The following is an 18,979-nucleotide window of genomic DNA, read 5'->3' as shown; positions in this document are numbered from 1 at the left end:
CAATTCTTCTCTGAAGACCTATTCCTGTTTGATCCACAAATGCGACATCATCTGCATAAAGTATCCAGGTCAATTCCGTATCTTCAAATACCGGTGGGAAGGCCCATATTTTTTCCTGGGACTCCTTGATATCAGCCAGATATAAGGCAAACAAAAAGGGAGCCAAGGCATATCCCTGCTTGAGGCCCTAAAGGTCAAGATCTTGTCGGTAACTTCACCTCCCTTAGAGACCACAGTTTGTATTGAGGTGTTACAATAGAGTGCCTGGATGGCTTCTAGGAGGTCTTCCGGACAATGCCATTTTTTGAATTTATAGTTCTCTGCTGATTCCGTCAAAGGCCTGTTCTAGGTCAATGAAACCTAAATAGATGTTTCTTTTAGTTTCTAATGCACACAGCTTTAGTATGTTTTGAAGAAATAGACACCAGACATATATGCCGTTTGGTGTTTATCCAGGACTCCTGCCTTTATCGCCCAGCTTTTAAGGTCCCTCAGGAGGATGGAAGTGAATAGCTTACCAATGGAGTCCAGCAGGGTGATTGGCCTGTAATTCATGGGGGTGGTATGCTCCTCTTTCTTAAAGATGGGTACTATAAGAGCCTCCTTCCATGTTTGCGGAATGGTTCTGGTCTTTAAGATCTGTTGGAAGAGCGGCAAGATAGAGTCTGTCCAGACTTCCCCATTTTCTTTAAGCATAGAGTTGGAAATTCCATATGCCCAGCCGCGCTTGAGGAATTTAGCTTCTTTAGCCTGAGTAATATATCCTCTCTATCGATTTCAATGAGCCATGGGGTTGAGTTGCTCTCTCTTTGCCTTTCATTGATATTAACAGTATCCTGAAAGAGGGCTGTGTAGTGTTTCACCCATTGATCTTTTGGGACTTGATTTGAAGTTAGGGCAGCCTGAACATCTTCTCCTTTGTTTATAATCTCCCAAAGGGATCTTCTGTTAGATGTTCTTATTGCTGCTAGCATTAGCTCTGCATGTGCTTGTGCTCTCCAGGCCCTTGAGGACTTAAGCCAATTTTTATATGATTGTTTGCATTGCCTCATCAGTTCTTCTTTGTTATGGTGCGTACTTCTCTGGAGTTGTCGCAGTTCAGCTCGATAGACCCTCCTTTTTTCCATCAGGTCTGGATTGTACGCATGTTTCCTTACAATTGTTTTGTTTTTATTCATATCGGTCTTCACTTCATAGTCCTTGAGTAGCCATCTGTACTCAACTGCATCTTGATTATTTTTGACATTATCAGCAAGGCGATCCACTAATTTCGGAATGGCCTGCGGTTTTATTTTCAGCCTGCTCCTGCCCCATGATAATTCTATTGGGGTTACGGTATGCTGTTTGGCCTTTTTCACTCTACAGAGAAGTTCTATTTCCAAAAGTGTGTGATCACTCGCTTTTTGCTTCTTGACTATAAAGGTGTTAATCCATTTTAATGTATTCACAGCTACAAAACAATAGTCGAAACGTGTGTTGCACAAGTTACTGGACCAAGTGTCAGCCCCTGGCACATCACCTGTTGTTTGTCCATTCAACATTATCATCTCCCTGATATTCATTACTTTAAGCCAGCTGTCTTCCTTTATGTCTAGACATGATCTTTTTTTCAGAAGGCACTTATTGTCTAGAAACTTTAGGTTCAAATCGCCACAAATTAGGATGAGTTCATTTTTGTCTTCAAGCATTGACAAGTCAATGGCCACCATGATGTCCGCTAGGTATTTTTCCATTTCACAGTCCTTAGTGCTCCAGTATGTGTTAATTAATAGGAGTCTACTCTCCTGTGGTCCCCTATTTTTGAGTAATTTTAACACTTGAACATAGGAGTTAGGCGTCTGATGTTCCACTACCTGCAGGTCATAGTCATCTTTGACCAGAGTTAAAAGACCAGCAAAAGGTCTGCCTCGTGGACCTTTCTGTGCAGGGTTAATGAACACTTGATATCCCTCGCACACTGGGGTTGCTCTTATCCAAGATTCCTGCAAGCAGATCAGCTCAAGGTTTTCCAGGAAGTTACTTTCACCGGAGTAGAGATGGCCAAAGCCGCGGGTGTTCCATGAGGTCAGGAGTGATCTTTTCCCCTCTCCTTTTGCATTAATCTATTGAGGTTTTTTCGGTCCAGATGCCAGCTAACCGGGTCCTCTGTTATATTGCGCCTTCAGACTGGAATTATCCACAGAAAACCTCAACTTTGATAGCATGGTATCCAGCGATTTAAGCAATCTTTTTCTCATTTTTTCTGAAGATGGATTGTCTCTCCTGGCTTCCTTAGGTCGATAGTTGGTGCTGGGCCTTGATTTAAAAGACTCTTTTTGTGAGAGCCTAAAATGATCAGGCTTAACTCTTTTCCTTTTTGCTTCCAGTCGTCTGTTTTAGACCGTGGGAGGTCTTTTTTCTGTTGCCTCCCATCACTTGGCTTTAGCTCAGTGAGCTTAAATCCTAGGTCTGCCAGCTTGTCCTTCACTCGCCACACTTTATCTTTTAAACTCTGCGATCTCAAGTGTATTATGATTGCATCAGTTCTTGTTTCGTCAAAAAATTTGACGATTACTATATCATCAGTTGAGATCTTCAAGTATGTTGCAAGCTTATTGAGTAGAGACATCAGGTTCCTTCTGTTTAAGACTACCATCTTCCTGTCTCTCCGGGACCTTTCCAATTTCAATTTGTAAGTTTGGCAATCTGTTTTTGTCCCCTCTCTACTTTCCATACCAGTGTCCTGAGCTACTTGCTTTTTTGTGTTAATGTGACGTATTTTCTTATTCGTCACAGTCGACCTTGCCGTTTTTGCTTGGGTCTGCTGCCTTGATCTATGTCTATTTTCTAGTTGAAGCAATAGATCTGGCCTTTTTGTAGTCCTGTGCCGTTCTCTGTTAGTCCTTGAAGATACACTGGGCATGGGTGTACATGCTTTAGGAGTCAAACATCTTCTTTCTTCACATTGTCTATGAGTGGCCGTCTTCCTTTGTTCATTTCCCTTTGCTCCTATGCACTGGGTATATTTGTGCAACATTGTTTCCCTTGCGTCCTCTTTGTCCAGCTTCTTTTTTTCTGCGCCTGATCTTCGCCTTTTCACCGCTGGGTCAGAGTTTGAATGTTTATCTATTACTTGCCAGTCGGAGAGACTGATGTTGTCCCACATTTCTTCCTCTTTATTAGTTTTGATTATTCTGATCAAGTCGCTCAAGCATGCACTTGAGTCCAGGCCTGTGTTGTTATGTAGATCATTGTCTGTCCCACCATTTGGTAGAGGTTTTTGGGTAGCCTGTTCTTTTGGCACTTAGCTTAGTTTAATTTCTCTCCTCGACTTCTTGGCTAGAGGTTCAGGATCTTCGCGCACTGGTATTTTAATATTCCTTAAGAAGGCTCTAGAGCCATTTCGTTTTCGCTTATTTGCTTGTTTTTTTGTTTTCTTCTGGGACGTCACAATGGGCTCTTTCTGTAGTGCAGTTACCTGGATTTCCGTTACTTGCTTGCTTGGCTGGTTTGGGTCTTGAAACATTGCATAGCTCGTTCTTGGCTCAACTCCACCCGACATTAAAGTACAGTTAGTATTGGCCAAACAAGGGGGACTAGGTCCCTTACCCAAGGCCAGGGAGCCCCCAGCATACTGCATTGTTTTCTCTGTTTTGAGTCGGTTCGTCCCCTTTCCTATCAAGTCTAAGTTAGAAGAGGGGCCAAGATGTTTATAATGGGTCACAGTATCCTTAGAAGCTCTTTGCAGATTGGACTTTCTTATCCACTTATGATCTTCCAGAATGGCCTCCATTAACAGCTGTTTAATGTTTGATTCTTGTCGTCCTAAATCCCCTAGCTGATTCTGACATTGATGGGCCAAATCCGATTCCTTTTCCATTCTAACATCTAGTCTTTTTGCAAAGCCTTCAATTTCATTTAGCTGTCCCTTACTTTTCAGGTTCAGTGTTGAGACTGATTGCAAAGACGTGTTAATAGTTTCATATAGTTTAAGGAAGGGAGCAATCACAATGTTCAGAGCTGCCATCACCACGTTATGGGTGTGGACAAAGTCGTCCATTCTTCTCTTACTGCATAGGTCACTTATTTTCCTCAAGGAGGTCTCATCAACGCCCAAATACTGTTGCTCCTTGAGTTCCATGGGGGATATCTCGCTTGCTGCATTCCATTTGAGGATTGATGGGTGTGTGTATTATCTTTTGCCTGGATTAATTTTGGTCAAAAATGTCCAGTGGCGTTTCGCCATCAAGTGGAGCAAGCTTCTCCTTTAAAAAGGAAAGGCTTCTCCTTTTTCACTTACAATTTTTCCTGTAAGGCTCGATATGTCTTGGATCAGTTTGTTCACCAGACTTGAATTGCTTAGCATAGACTGGCCTGGGTCTTTCTTCCCCGTAAAGTTAGCCCTGCTTGGGGCAGTATCCAAATTCAAGCTCCCCAGTTCCCTACTCAATGTGAGGGGGGTGTCTCGATCCTTAGTGGCTTGTGAGTTTTTTAAGGGTTCCTGCATATCACCTTTCCCCATTATGCAGTCCCTTGATAGATCTATAATTTGGGGGGGGTCTTTGGTGGCTCACTCATTTTCAACCATATACCTTCCACTTTCCAGCTCATGATCTCTATTTCACTTAGGTCCTCCAAACGAAGGTTATCGGGTCATTCCCTATAGTTAGGGATCCCGATTCCAACTATTTGTTTAGCTGTGAGTGGATCAGGGCCGGTTGAACAGGTCCAAGTATTTTTGGGTCATTAGACTTAGATGGAAGATCTAATGATCCTGCACTTTCCACCCCCCTTGATGGTTCTCTCGTATTTGTATCTATAGAGGGTTCCTGAAAGATCTCTTTGGGAATTGAGCCGGGAGTCATATTATGTTCTATTAGATGCTCTGATTGATTTGTAGTTGCCATCGGGCGATAAGCTCCTTGTACGCTGTCTGCTTCCCGACTCTTGAGTGGACAGGATCCAGGAGCCCTTCTCTTTCTGGGGTTGGTCTAACAGGACCTACTATCACACCCATATCCTCCGTTTGAATGGCCTGGGCCACGTCAGTAGATGTATTACTCGTGGGGGTCATCGGTATGAGCTTTGGGAGTATGCCGGTTCCCTCCAACCCATGTGTTGTTTTCAAGTTGGACCCAATGTTCTGGGTGACAGGTACCAACTCCTCTTGTCCATTATCCAGCGAGTCTGGAGGTGGCATGGCAAGCGGCTCTCGCGCACACTCTGCCCTCCTCTCCTTATCTGTTGCAACTTGCTCTTTGTTCACAAAGGGCAAGCGGGACTGCCGTAGGGGCAAGGTAGGTTTACTTGTTTGCACCGTAGTTGGTGATGAGGAAGAGGGAAGGGCTGAGTGGGAGGCTAAGTGCTGCCTTACCTGCAGTCTTGTTTTAGTCTGCTGCTCTCCCACCTGATCCGTCAAGTCGCTCGTCAGACGGCCCATTGCCCACGTATTGCAGCTCCTCACGTTGATGGATCCAAAAGTAGGTGAAGTTTTTTTTCCGGTTGATTCAAAAGCATCAGTCCGCCCCTGCCAGCACCACCAGCAAAACCGACAACACCATTTGCGCACCACTTCCACTCCCCTGACACGGAAGTAGGTGCTGATAAGTGGTGTGTTGGGCTGCAGGCAGGCTCCTCCTCCGGGTCCTTAAGGAGACAGTGCAGTTCTTCGGGTTAAAAGAAAAACGGCAGTACTGCTTGAAGTTCTGCAACCTCAGTATTCGCCACACAAGGTACTGGTATGCCCCATCGATCAAAGCCACTTGCGCACCACTTCCAAAGATTTCTCTTCTGGTTTAGGTGTGCTCGGCCGAGTCTTTTTCTGGACTCAAATACTTACAAACATGTTGTCAGCCATGGTACTGGTATGCCCCACGAACAACACCACTTGCGCACCACTGCCACTGCGCTGATGCAGAAGTAGGTGCTGATAAGTGGTGTGTCGGGAAGGCTCCTCTTCCGGGTCCTTAAGGAGACAGTGCAGTCCTTCAAGTTAACAGAAAAACGGCAGAACTGCTTGAAGTTCTGCAACCTCAGTATTCGCCACACAAGGTACTGGTATGCCCCATCGATCAAAGCCACTTGCGCACCACTTCCAAAGATTTCTCTTCTGGTTTAGGTGTGCTCGGCCGAGTCTTTTTCTGGACTCAAATACTTACAAACATGTTGTCAGCCTTTGCAGTCTCCCTAGGGTCTGTAATAGTCTTGTCCACAAGATGCTGGTGTAGGTCCACCTCGCAATTCTTTAATACATGCTCACAAGCAATCAAATTGTACATCTCTTTATATGTGTCAACTTTGTTAGCAGACACCATCCACTCAGATACTTCAATGACAAGTGTGTGAACCCTTCAAATGTCTGCCCACTTTTCATTACGAACTCTAGGAAGCACTTGAGATACTGTTCTGGGGTTTTACAGAACTTCCTGGGGAGGGACGCGTTCATGCTCTCATAAACAGCCCTTTTCTCAGGAGTTAACTGAAGAATTGCATCAATCCGTGGTGTTGGTAAGCGACACATTAGGGCTACACCCCACAGTACCTCATCCACCTCCTGTAGCTGAAAAGCAAACTCGAGCGCATCAAATCAGTCACAAATATCCTTCCATACTTTGTAAGCCTGCACTAAGGGCCTCATTACACGGATGGCGGTAAGGATTTACCGGTACCGGTGAAATACCGGTACCGGTAAATCCTTACCGCCTTACTACGAGGTCCCTTTGTGGGTTGGGGGATTTAACGCCTGCTTTTTGCAGGTGTTAAAAACCAACCCGCAAAGGGACCCAGGGAGCTAATTACGGTACCGCAATTTGCGATACCGTAATTAGCGCCTTCCCCATTCCCATTATGCCCTATGGGGCAAAAATGGGAATGGGGAAGGACAATGGTGGAAGGGGAAATTACCGCCCCGCCAACCTTGGAATGGGGCGGTAATTCCCCTTTCCGCCAAGGCGGTGCCGTTATTTTACTGGCATGAACCATGGCGCTAGTAGCGCCATGGTTCTCAGCCATCCGTGTAATGAGGCCCTAAGTCTTTGGGGCTGTGCCGCCGTGTCTTATCCCGGGCACCTTGGTTTGAGCCACTACCGCTGCTTTAAATATAGTTGGATCTGTTGGCCTACTTCTTCTCTTTGAGCGCCAGCATATGCAGCTCTGTGGTGACTGTGTCCCTCTGTTTCTGTTCCTCTAGCACCAGTCTCCTCTACTCTAGCAGGAGCTTTCTTGCTGCTACCTTGTTAACAGCCCGAACAATTACAAGGACATTTAGAGACCTTGCTGAGGCCTGGGAACTGCGGGATGCCACACTGGCCCCTGACCTCATTAACAATCTAGTGTGTTGAGAAACCACGCTTGCACCCCAGCCGGATGGTTTGTGAGAAACACTGCTCATGCTGTCTTCCTCGTCATCTTCCACTACTCCCTGTGGAAGGTCTCCTTCATTCAGGTACACAGGGACTAACCCGTCCCCGGGGATCTTCTCCCCAACCACCCTTGTTTCTATCTAAGCTTGCAGATTAGTCAGCAACTCAGTTTTATTAATGTTAGTTCATTGGGGGAAGTCCCCTGTATTGACATAAGAAGCACAGGACATCCTTGGTCATGCCTTTCAAAGTCTCTATGTCAGGATCCATGATTATTTAACTATACCTAGCAGTGTCTAAGCATTGCCTACAACTGTACATTTAATGGCGGGTGACTAAGCTCTGCGCAAGGATCCAACTCGATCCGACCACATGTCACCAATGTGACGAATCAACTTCCAGGGCCCCGGTGGTCCAGGGATGACTATCGTTTTCTAACCCGTACAGCAGAAGGGGTCCGAAGAAAATTGGAAACACATGCAAATTATAAAGCCGCTTGTCTAATTTTAGTAACATGGATGGAATAGCAGGCTTATTTCTAAAAGTTCATGGATCGTTGGTGAGTTGCAACACAGCAAAAATACAATTATTACCCAATGATAAAAAGGTCTGTCCAGTTAAGGTTGTATGTAAATATCTACTTTGTTATTATCACACAAAACAGACAGTTCTAGCACACTACGAAATACAACCCACCCTGTTAAGGAATGCAGAAGACAGACAGTCTCAACAAAGGAAATGGGATGCCCTCTGGATACTGACAGGAGCGTAGTTGCTATAGTAAATAATCACAATAGTTCAAGGATTCTTGGTTTCAACATAAAGGGAGCAATGGGTCGTAAAATGTCACTAGGGGCCTTCAGAGAAAAACCAGGGGGACAGAACCACAATGTACCTTGTGCTGTAGGAGTTCTTGGTGCTCGACCGGGTTGAGTCTATTTCAGGGTGCTTTGCAGCTTCTGCGATGGACTTCAAGATGGGAGACAATTCTGGGTATCAGGCAGCTGGCGCTTTGGTGAGCGAGGCTAGATGGATGGCTACAGGCTGGCCTACACAATGGCTCTGGGTCAGCAATCGTTGTCTCAGTGCTGGTTGGTGGTTCGGAAGCACTGGTCGAGGCATCTGAGGTGGTTTTAGCTACTGTGGCATAACAACAGTCAGTGGAGCAGTTGATTGCAGCTCGAGGTGCTCGACTGGCTCGAAAATGTCATTCAAAGCGGATGTCAGTAGGTGCTTGTTGATGCACTCCTCCTAGCTTCATCACTGGGCTTGTGTTGTCATTTAAGGCGGACGGCCCAAAGCTGAGTAGAGTGTTGAGGCAGCTGCCTGGTTCTTAGTTTGGTTCAGAGACTCTCTGGCGCTTCCCACCTAGGAACCTTGCAGCAGAGCCTATTGGACCATGCTGTGTGCTGGCTGGGTACCATTTGTGGAGCTGCTGGAGTGTTTTCTGGAATCGGTATCTCCCTCTGTTCCCTGGGAGATGTTTAGGGGAGGCATCTTGCTTCCCTCTTGAAGGTCCTGGGCTTCTGTCACTGGCAGAAGTTGTATGGCATACAGTACCTTCAGCCAGGGTACAATAATGAGTTCTTCGTTATGCTTCTGGTGAAGTCTTCAGATGATATGCCAAAAGAGGGACTCAGCCCTCTTTTATTGCCAAATGACCCACAGTGATTGGTGTAGGCTAAGCCTACCTTAATGAACCAATCCTGGGTACCCAATGACTTTCGCATCATTCTCAACGACAAGTACCTATCATTTACCATCAACAACATCACCATCCCAGTCTCCCACTCAGACAAAACTCTGGGAGTGTACCTAGATTATAACCTAACCATGTCTAGACAAGTGAGCACAATCACCACCTCTGCAGCCTACTACTCCAAACACCTCAATGCCACCAGACCATTCCTCTCTACAACTAACTGTCTAATAATTGCTTGAACCCTCATAGGCTCAAGGTTGGACTACTGTAATGTACTCTACTCAGGAACATCCGCAAAAAAACCTAGACAAACTTCAAACTATTCAGAATAACACCCTCTGCACGGCACTGGGCATCTCCAAAAAGAGAACATATCTCTGCAGCCAGACTGTGGAAACAGAGAAATTGACATGAGGCCGGGAAGCCCAAATGGAAACACACCAACACAGGTTACAAAGGACCATATAAAGCGCTTTATTTCAAAGTTACAAAGTTACCAAGTTATCAAAGTCAATTGACATGCGAATAGCTATTCGGCTCTCTGACTAACACACGAACCTTCAACGTCAGGTTCGCACTGAAAGTGGGAGAGACCGATCATCGGGATGCTTGGGTTTTTATACATTTAGTACTGCATTGGCCAGCCCTCTTACAAGTTAACCATTTCTGGAACCATGGCTAGGGTTCGTAGCCAGGTCGAATATGCAATTTACATACATTAGATCAGTTCCGCTGATACAGTTACATATTTACACAAAGGTTGAACAGAGGACAGGGTCTTAGTTCATGACCCTAACAAGTAGCCTGCGGACATATTATTCATTCACGTGTGCGGAGGTCACCATGGCCGGAGTCTTACTCGCAATGTCGTTCGGCCTCCATTTTGTGGTTCGAGGTGACTTCCACACTGCAAGAATACCTAAAATGGCGGCTAGATACAAGATGGCGGCTTGCACAATACATTAAGGTCAAGACCTTGCCGCGGAACCTATGTTTACGATATTCTTTAGACAGCTTGGCGTAGGCCAACATACATTTAAACAATGCGGTTGGGGTCACAATATTATATCGATTTCCACAGACCCTCCTTTTGGCCTATGCCAAGTGCTAAAACATAATTTTCTAATACTTTTGAAAATACTTGAAGGCATTATCATCCATAGGTTCCGCATCATTGTCTGAAATATCAATAGCCATAAGGTCGTTCGTAAGAACTTCTTGCAACATGAACTCTTTAGATGCTGTCTTCGGAGTGTATATCTTTCGCCCTATTGCGCTCACTACCTGGGCACAACATCCCCCCATCATTCCGCATATACTTGGGAGGCATTGAAAACAACAGCAAAGAAATAACAGAGTCCCTAAAATACCTAAAATGACAGAAAGCACCTTCCACCCCCAAGATCGCAGAGAATCCCAAAACCAAGTACTAAGGCTCCAGTCTCCTACAGGGATATGGACTTCAGAACTAAGAGTGTGTAAATTCTGAATTGCTTTAAATATTGTTGGTGAAGAATCTGGTACGAAAACGCAACAAGCGGACCCCACTAATTTACATACTCCTCCTCGTTCGGCTAAAATGACATCTAATGCCATTCGATTTTGCAGTGCTACCAATCTTATCGCCTTTTGCTCTAAGGTCATATTGTAAAGTATGTCCGTGGTCCGGTTGATCGTTTTCTCCAATACCCTAGCTAATCCCCTAATGTTTTCTGAATTTGCTATTTGTCCCCAAAAGGGGACTACTGATTTGGCTATATCCCCGAACACTTGTCCGGGGGTATCTCCATCACTATCTCGTCGCGGGCGAGCCTTGGATACCTCTAAGGTACTGGCTATAAACACACCTGGTAACAATATCCCTAAATAACAAGTCCCCTGCCAATCCTTAGGCAACCAGGGAAAAGCTAAACTACCACAAACAAAATAAACGGGTCCCCCTACATACAAAGGCCTATTTTCCCCAGTCAAATTTACAATATGTATACAAGGCTCAAAATCTCCCATTGGCCTAGTGCCATTCCTTTGTACACAGAAAGGGACAGAATCAGGATTGTGATTTACAGAATAAGAAGGAGGCATGGTATCCTTATTGCCTATCGGAGCCATCTTGAAAGAAACTAGATTTTGGAAAGGAAAGGAAAGTTTATCAGACGGCCTAATAGAAGCGATATTAGGTCTACTCCTATTTGCGAAAAGCGAGCATCCCAGGGGAGTCAATTCACGTCTCTCAAATTCATTCAAATTAGTGCCATCGAAGTTCCCTGAGATGCTATCATTCCATCGGCCAAAGAAGAGTGCTCTAAGAGAGGCATAGCAGGAAGTCGTTAGAGGTAAGGGATGTATATACCATCCCAGTCCCTTGTTCCCATGTTGTGGCAAATGCGTGCAAATCCAACAATTACTCTTATTAAAAATAGCATGCGTAGCATTCATCACTATCATCAAAGTGTTATTATGATATTTCTGTCTATGCCGAGAGTCCCTAGGGGACAGAGTGTGAAGGTGTACAGAGGGAGTCAAAACAGTTGGTACAATTTCGGTCGGTAACAGAGGCTTCAAAGGATAAATCTCTTCAAAGTACCAAAGTCCAACGGCAGCAGTTGCAAAACTAACAATAATCAGAACAAGAACACAACAGTACGTTTTCAGGGCCCAGGCACATTGTCCATTGTTCGAACTGGTCACCTCCTTATCAAATAGTTCTATACGAGGAGCAGTGGTGAAGGCGGCAGGCATCATGGTTATCCCGATCGACGGCCCCAATGTTCGTTGCTGGCGGCACTTCGGCCGCGCGACTTCTTAGTCCTTCCCAACCCTAGCCAACAGAACCCTCCTTTTCTGTGTTCCAAAAAAGGAAAAGACAATAGTATTCCAATCACTCCTTTTTCTTCCAGATGCACGATACCCGTGCAATGATCTTATTTTCGCGGTCGAAGGTTGTACCTGATGGTACCCAAGTTTTCCAAATCCAAAGGCAAAGTATCGTCGCTCCCTGAGGGGAGCGTCACGTCGGTGGCGACGGAAGTCGCAGAACTTGAAACCAGAGTTTCCGGAAGTGATTGATCAAGGGAGTGCGGAGACAAAATGGACGGCTTCCCGAGCTCCTCAGGCTCAGAGAACTTCTCCGACGCACTCACAACGCTGCCTGCTACTCCGAAATCAGAGAGTGTAGCACCAGCGAGGGGTTCTGTTTCTTCTGTAACGTGTGGCGTCGGGTGAGGGATCTTTTTGGTGTGCGTTGCATGAATCCAGTTCTTCTTTCCTGCCACCCGCACTGCCGTCCTGGTGACCAATAGGACCTGGTAGGGTCCCCGCCAGCGAGGCGCGAGACAGGAAGACCTTTCGTAGGCCTTTACCAGGATCCAGCTGCCGGGCAATATATCGTGTCCTGGGCCCGTAAACCGTACAGGTAAGGCGGCCTTCACCTGGTGATAGATGAAATACAGGTTTTTAGTCAATTGATTACAATAATCTACAAGCAATACATTCTCCACATCCCTCAGGGCTTTAGGTTTAGGGAGGCCCCAAATATTAGCAGGCCTTCCCATCACTACTTCAAATGAAGAAAGCCCAGTTCTAGTCTGGGGTGTGGTGCGCATAGCTAACAATACAATAGGTAAAGCATCTGGCCATTTTAATTTAGTCTCCGCACATGTTTTTGCAAGTTTGTTTTTCAAAATACCGTTGTGTCTTTCTACCAACCCCGCACTTTGAGGGTGCCTAGCTGAATGAAAACGTTTCTCAATCCCTAAGGCAACACATATTTGCAATATTACAGCTGCGATGAAATGCGGGCCATTATCCGACCAGATTATCCTCGGGAGCCCAAATCGAGGAAAATATTCTTTCACCAAGATCTTTGCGGTGGTCATGGCGGTAGCATCTTTGGCAGGGAAAGCCTCGACCCACTTGCTAAAAGCACAAATGATAACAAGAACATATTTCAAGTTATTACAACGTTCCATTTCAATGAAATCAAGGTGAATGGTTTCGAAAGGGACAGAAGGGGGCCCGAAACTTCCCCTTGGAGTCACTGTCCCTTTACCTACGTTGTGTTGTAGACAAATCATACAATTCTGAACATATCTTTTTGCAGTTTCCAAAATTTTATCATTCACCCAAACCTGCTGTAATATTTTCGCAATTTGCTGGGCACACACATGTGTTGGACCGTGTGCCATTGTGACCATTGCTAATACATAAGAATCAGGAAGCAACCATTTCCCGTCAGATGCGTCCACCCAACACCCTTCATCATCCAATTTCCCCATGCCTTCAGCCCATTTCCTAGATTCTTCAACAGAGGCATCAGTCTGAATATCTCGCACAGACCCAATGCCTTCATCTATTATACAACCATCTCTCACTTCCCTTGAGGTATACATGTCTGTGCTAAGGTCTGTAGCTGTTTGTCTAGCTATCGAATCTGCAAAAGCATTTCCTTTGCCCACATCGTCTATGACCTTGCGATGAGCTGCACATTTCATAATCGCTAGTTGTTTAGGGAGTGAGAGTGCTGAAAGTAACTGTACTATTAAGGGACCATGCTGAATCTTGGTCCCATGTGAGGTCAGGAACCCTCTTTCCGACCACAATTTTCCGAAGTTGTGAGCCACCCCAAAGGCGTACTGACTATCCGTATAAATATTAACTCTATGCCCTTGGGAGAGTTCACAAGCACGGGTCAACGCTATAATCTCTGCAGCCTGCGCAGAGTTATGCGGAATCCTTTTAGTTTCTACGATCTTGTTCAAAGTAGTAACTGCATAAGCAGCTGTAGATGTGCCATTTGGAAGTTTAAAGCAGGAGCCATCACAAAACAGCTCCCCTTCCACATTCTCCAAAGGAGTATCTGAGAGGTCTATTCTGCCCTTTGTTTCTTGTTCGGTGGCGTACAGGCAGTCATGTGATCCATAATCGCCGCAAGCAGAAGTTTGCGGGAGAGGCAAAAGTTCAGCCGGATTGAGAACACAACACCTTTTAATTTGGATATGAGGAGCAAATAGAACTAATTCATACCTGGTCAACCGGGCAGAAGTAAGGTGTTGTGTTTGAGTTTTATTCAATAGAATATCAACAGAGTGAGGTACCATCAAAATCAAATCGTGGCCTAGGACCATCCCCTCACTCTGTTTTACAGACGCAGCAGCAGCAGCAACAGCGCGCAGACATCGCGGCAAAGCGCATGCGACAGGATCGAGGGCGGAGGAATAATAGCCGCACGGCCTATTCTTCCCTCCATGTTCCTGCGTTAACACAGACAAAGCACATCCATTACATTCATGCACAAACAACACAAAGGCCTTATCGTAATTTGGTGTACCCAGAACCGGTGCTGAACACAGCGCGGCTTTGAGAAGCTCAAATGATCGTTGATGTTCCGATTCCCATGGCAGTGGCAAAGAAATGCCCTTCCTCGTCAAAGCCAACATCGGTTTTACCACTAGGGCAAAATTCGGGATCCACAGTCTACAGTAGGACGCCATCCCTATCAGGGCTCTGACTTCCTTCTGTGTTTTTGGGACAGACATGCCAGAAATGTGTTTTATTCGTTCAGGTGTCAATCTTCTCCCCTCCTTTGACAGGAGGTAGCCTAAATAGGCAACCTCCTGGCAACAATATTGAAATTTCTTAAGTGAAGCTTTGTGACCATGTTCAGCTAAATGAACAAGCAACAATATAGTGCCTTCTTTACAAGCTTTCTCAGAGTCTGCAGCTAAGAGCAAATCGTCTACATATTGAAGCAGCGCGCAAGTAGGTGGCAGTTCAAGGGTGTCGAGCTGCTCTTTTAAGGCTCTACTATAAATACTAGGACTTTCAGTATACCCTTGAGGTGCCCTTGTGAATGTAAATGAGCGTCCCCCCAAGGTGAACGCAAACAAATACCTGCTCTCCTTGTGTATCGGAATACTAAAGAAGGCGTTTTTCAAATCTACGACACTGAAGTGCGTAGCCGTAGCAGGGATCATTGTTAAGATTGTTGTTACATCCGGCACGATTGGAAATTGTGGGGCCACTACCCGGTTAATAGCACGAAGGTCTATTATAAACCGATACGGAATTGCATTGTCGCCTTTCTTATATACCGGTAAGATCGGACTATTACATAAGCTACCTGTAATCTCTTCGATCACTCCACGATGTACAAAATCGGAGACAATGCATTTCAGAGCGCGCTCGCCCTCAACTGAAATTTTATATTGCGGAATGCGCGGTAGTTTAACCCCATGTTTCAATACTATCTTAACAGGGTCAATGTGCAATATCCCGACATCATTGTCGTCTATTGCCCACAAATATTCTGGGACGATGCCAAATTCGGGAGGTAGAGGTCGGGTCAAGTATTGGGAGTTAAAAGGTTGCTGTGGTGAAACTGTTAATCTTATTCCGTCAGGGGAACAATGAATCGCTGCGTTCAATTTCTTCAACAAATTTAACCCCAGCAAATTTTCTCCGCAGTTTGAAGTAAGAAGGAAAGGGCACTGGTCTGTAAAAGGGCCCAAAGAAATGGGTACCGGTGCAGAGACCGGACAAACAGTTGGTATACCAGAGAACCCTATAGAAACATTCGTTTGCCCTGACAGGGGAATGTTTGGAACCCGAGAATGGTCAATGGAGCACTTCTGCGCTCCAGTGTCAATCAAGAACTGATGTTTCCTATTCCCCACCAATAATTCAACATAGGGGCCCTTCTGAATAACTGGAATAGGAAAAGGTTCCAAACGCTGCTTCGGGCAATCCTAGTAAGGCAGAACTTCATCAAAGGGAAGTTCCTCAGAAAGATAAACAGCGGAAGGGTGATCAAATATATTTCTTGAGTCCATACTCGAAGTCTGATTTTCCTGTGAAAAAGGTTGCTGGGGATCTCGCAGAAGCTGACCTCTATCAGGGCCCCCTACTCCAGGGCGGCCCCGTGGTCGCCTACCCATACCTCCGAATGTGCCTCCTGACCTCTGACGGAGGGCAGGGCACTGTGCTCGCCAGTGACCTTCCTGGCGGCAATAAGCACACTGATTAATATTTATAGAATTTAGAGGAGTGTTCCCTCTTGGAATGTACTGACCTCTAGTTTGTGTCGTACCTCCTCTGGGGTGCCTAACAATTTGCTGCAACAATACCTTAGTCTTTAGGTCACCCCGTCTTTTCTCGATTTTCTCTTTCTCGTTATTAACCCGATTCTCATAATACTGAGCCATATGCAAAACCTCTGACTGAGATTTTGCCTGCCAAGCGCTCTCTGAGGACATGATTTGTGACTGGATGTCGGGCAACAATCCACGCACAAATTTGTCCACAAACAACCTCTTCCCCGACTCTGTACCCAAATCCTGTCCACTGAAGTCGGAGAACACCTGTTCAAACCTATTAAAGAATTCAGTGGTACCTTCAGTTTTTCCTTGGACACAGGCCGTAAGCTTGTCCCAAATAATCCTTTTTTCTGGAATTATAGTTTTCAATTTGGCAACTATTCTATCAGGTAAAGTGAGTATTACCTGAGGTGGCTTCTCACCAGCTGGTCGTTCCCCATCTATTCTAGTTAGATTTACCCATGTATCCCCTAACCCCGGCACATCATCTACCGTCCGTACCTGCTTCCATACATCAACAGGTAAAAGCACTGGAAACAATAGATCCATGTCACTTAAGGTGAACACGGAAGACTGCAAAACGGATTCTATTTCTTTATAAAACCCTGTCGGGTTCTTCCTAATATCAGGGACTGATTGTCTGATCGTGTTCACTTCCTGTCGAGAGAACGGGACGTGAACAAACTGTGATACGTAGTGTGCTGGGATATCCACCGCGGGAGCGCCGGTCGCCGCGTTGGCGGGGATTTCTACTTTCGGGACAAGGGTCGGAGGGACCTCTCTCATAGGCAACTGAGATATAGGGACCTCCGACCGCTTACTGAGTAATAAGGCCAAATCAAGCGCTAAAGCAGCTGTGGAAGTGTCAGACGAAAAAGCTCTTTTACAAATACCTAATAACTCTGTAGGGCAACCAACCTTCTTTCTTATACATTCTTCCTGTAAGTGCTGTACCATTACTTGAATCACCTTCCTTTGCATTTCTACTGTGTATTGACTGTATGTATCGTATACCTCATCCGGCGGTATTGATGAATCCGAGATCCATCGAACCGCATCTCTAGTACAGATCCGTATTTCCTCGGGTGCTGATCTTCGGCACGAAAGGAACCGTTTCTGCATATATATCCTATCGTCCTCATCATCCTCATTTTGTAATCTTTCAAAATCCTGTCTAAACTCAAACAATCTATCAACATGTCCATATACTTTCTGTTCAGTATCCCTTGAGAGTGCCATAGCATTCAGATCTCTCACCCCTTGTGGGAGATCCGAAGTCTGCAATCTACCCCACATTACACCTAAATGAATCCCCAGTCCTTCAATAAAAACGTTTTTCTCGGGAAAATCGTGCAAATTAGATAATGTTGAAAATACATCAGTTTGATCACCTTTTTCCATACAATGTTTAGCCCAAGCAAATAGCTCCTGTTTCCTGGCCACAGGAACAGTACTACGAGTCACTATCCTCGACCCTGCACCAGGATCTGATTTAATAACCACAGAACTCCCCGAAATCGAAAGTGTGGGTGAACCTAACATGGGTGCAGGGGAAAGAGGTAAAGTAACAGATGAAATAGACGGAGGAACGACAACTAAGGAACTAGGGGTAGTAGACTGTGTAAGAGAAGTAGGAATAACGATAGGAGCAATAGCAGGAATGGGAGGAGCGCCCACAACAGGAGCATACGGAGGTGGCGCTGAAGAATCAGGCCTCCGTTCGTTTAATATTTTCTCGATAAACTCCTCGGAAACATGGAAATCTTTAGAAGGATAAATTTTCTGGACTCCGAGCGAAAAAGCTCTGTCCATTTTTTGGGTTTCATCTAATCGTTTTTCCTTGTCGTATAACAATGCCTTTTCGGCATTCGTTTTATGACGTCGTGCATGTTTATCCCTACTTTTAAGCTGCTGTAATGCTTCCTTTTTCCAATTTTGTAACACATCAAAGGCTGCTGGCCTAGCCTTCTTCTTAAGCAAAATCGACTCTAAGTATTCAATACGGGGGATCTCAAAACTACCATTGATTGGCCACTGAAATTCGGAGGCATTTCTGGTCTGTCTGTGCCAAATGTCATTAAATACAATACTACCAATGCCATACTTACAGTACATAGTACACGCCGGCGACCCCTCCTGTGGTGCCGGACGGCTAAATTCCAAAGATTGTCGATCGCTGCGGAATAGAGCCCTAAAACAGCTAGACAATTTCCCAGGCATTTCTCAAAGAATTGGTGTTACCTGGTCCAATAATTGTGTCTGCAGATACAATACGCCAAATTCAAATTGTCAGGGTTAAATTAAGAGCCGGGTCACGACTACACCTGACCAAACCTAAGGAGGACCGTACGGTTTTCAAAGGACTTCAACTAACAAATCTTACCTGCGTTCAGTGGTTTCGGCAAATCTGCCCGCCTCGGATCTGGACCCTCGTCAAGATGCCGTGTCAGACCGCACGACTATCGCCCAAGGATCGGATCGTGCAGCGCTGCCGAGGTATCGCGTCTCGATCGGTCGGGCCCGCAGAATCACACCGTCCGATCCCGATTCGATAGTCTGCGTCAACCTTCAATGATCCGGCATCAATCTTGAGGGTCCCTATTCGGGCGCCAACTGTGGAAACAGAGAAATTGACATGAGGCCGGGAAGCCCAAATGGAAACACACCAACACAGGTTACAAAGGACCATATAAAGCGCTTTATTTCAAAGTTACAAAGTTACCAAGTTATCAAAGTCAATTGACATGCGAATAGCTATTCGGCTCTCTGACTAACACACGAACCTTCAACGTCAGGTTCGCACTGAAAGTGGGAGAGACCGATCATCGGGATGCTTGGGTTTTTAT

General features: G+C 45.5%; 1 protein-coding gene across 1 annotated transcript in view; it reads right to left on the bottom strand.

Annotated features, from left to right (window-relative positions):
- RAP1GAP (RAP1 GTPase activating protein) overlaps positions 1–18,979 on the bottom strand; it is a 1,905,843-nt gene that overhangs the window by 1,609,028 nt on the left and 277,836 nt on the right. The gene's annotated exons all lie outside the window — the stretch shown is intronic.

Source organism: Ambystoma mexicanum, chromosome 8 (genome assembly GCF_040938575.1).
Source record: "Ambystoma mexicanum isolate Mex_15411 chromosome 8, UKY_AmexF1_1, whole genome shotgun sequence".
NCBI classification, from domain to species: domain Eukaryota; kingdom Metazoa; phylum Chordata; class Amphibia; order Caudata; family Ambystomatidae; genus Ambystoma; species Ambystoma mexicanum.
Note: the sequence above shows the minus strand (reverse complement) of the source record. Positions and strands in the feature narration are given on the sequence as shown.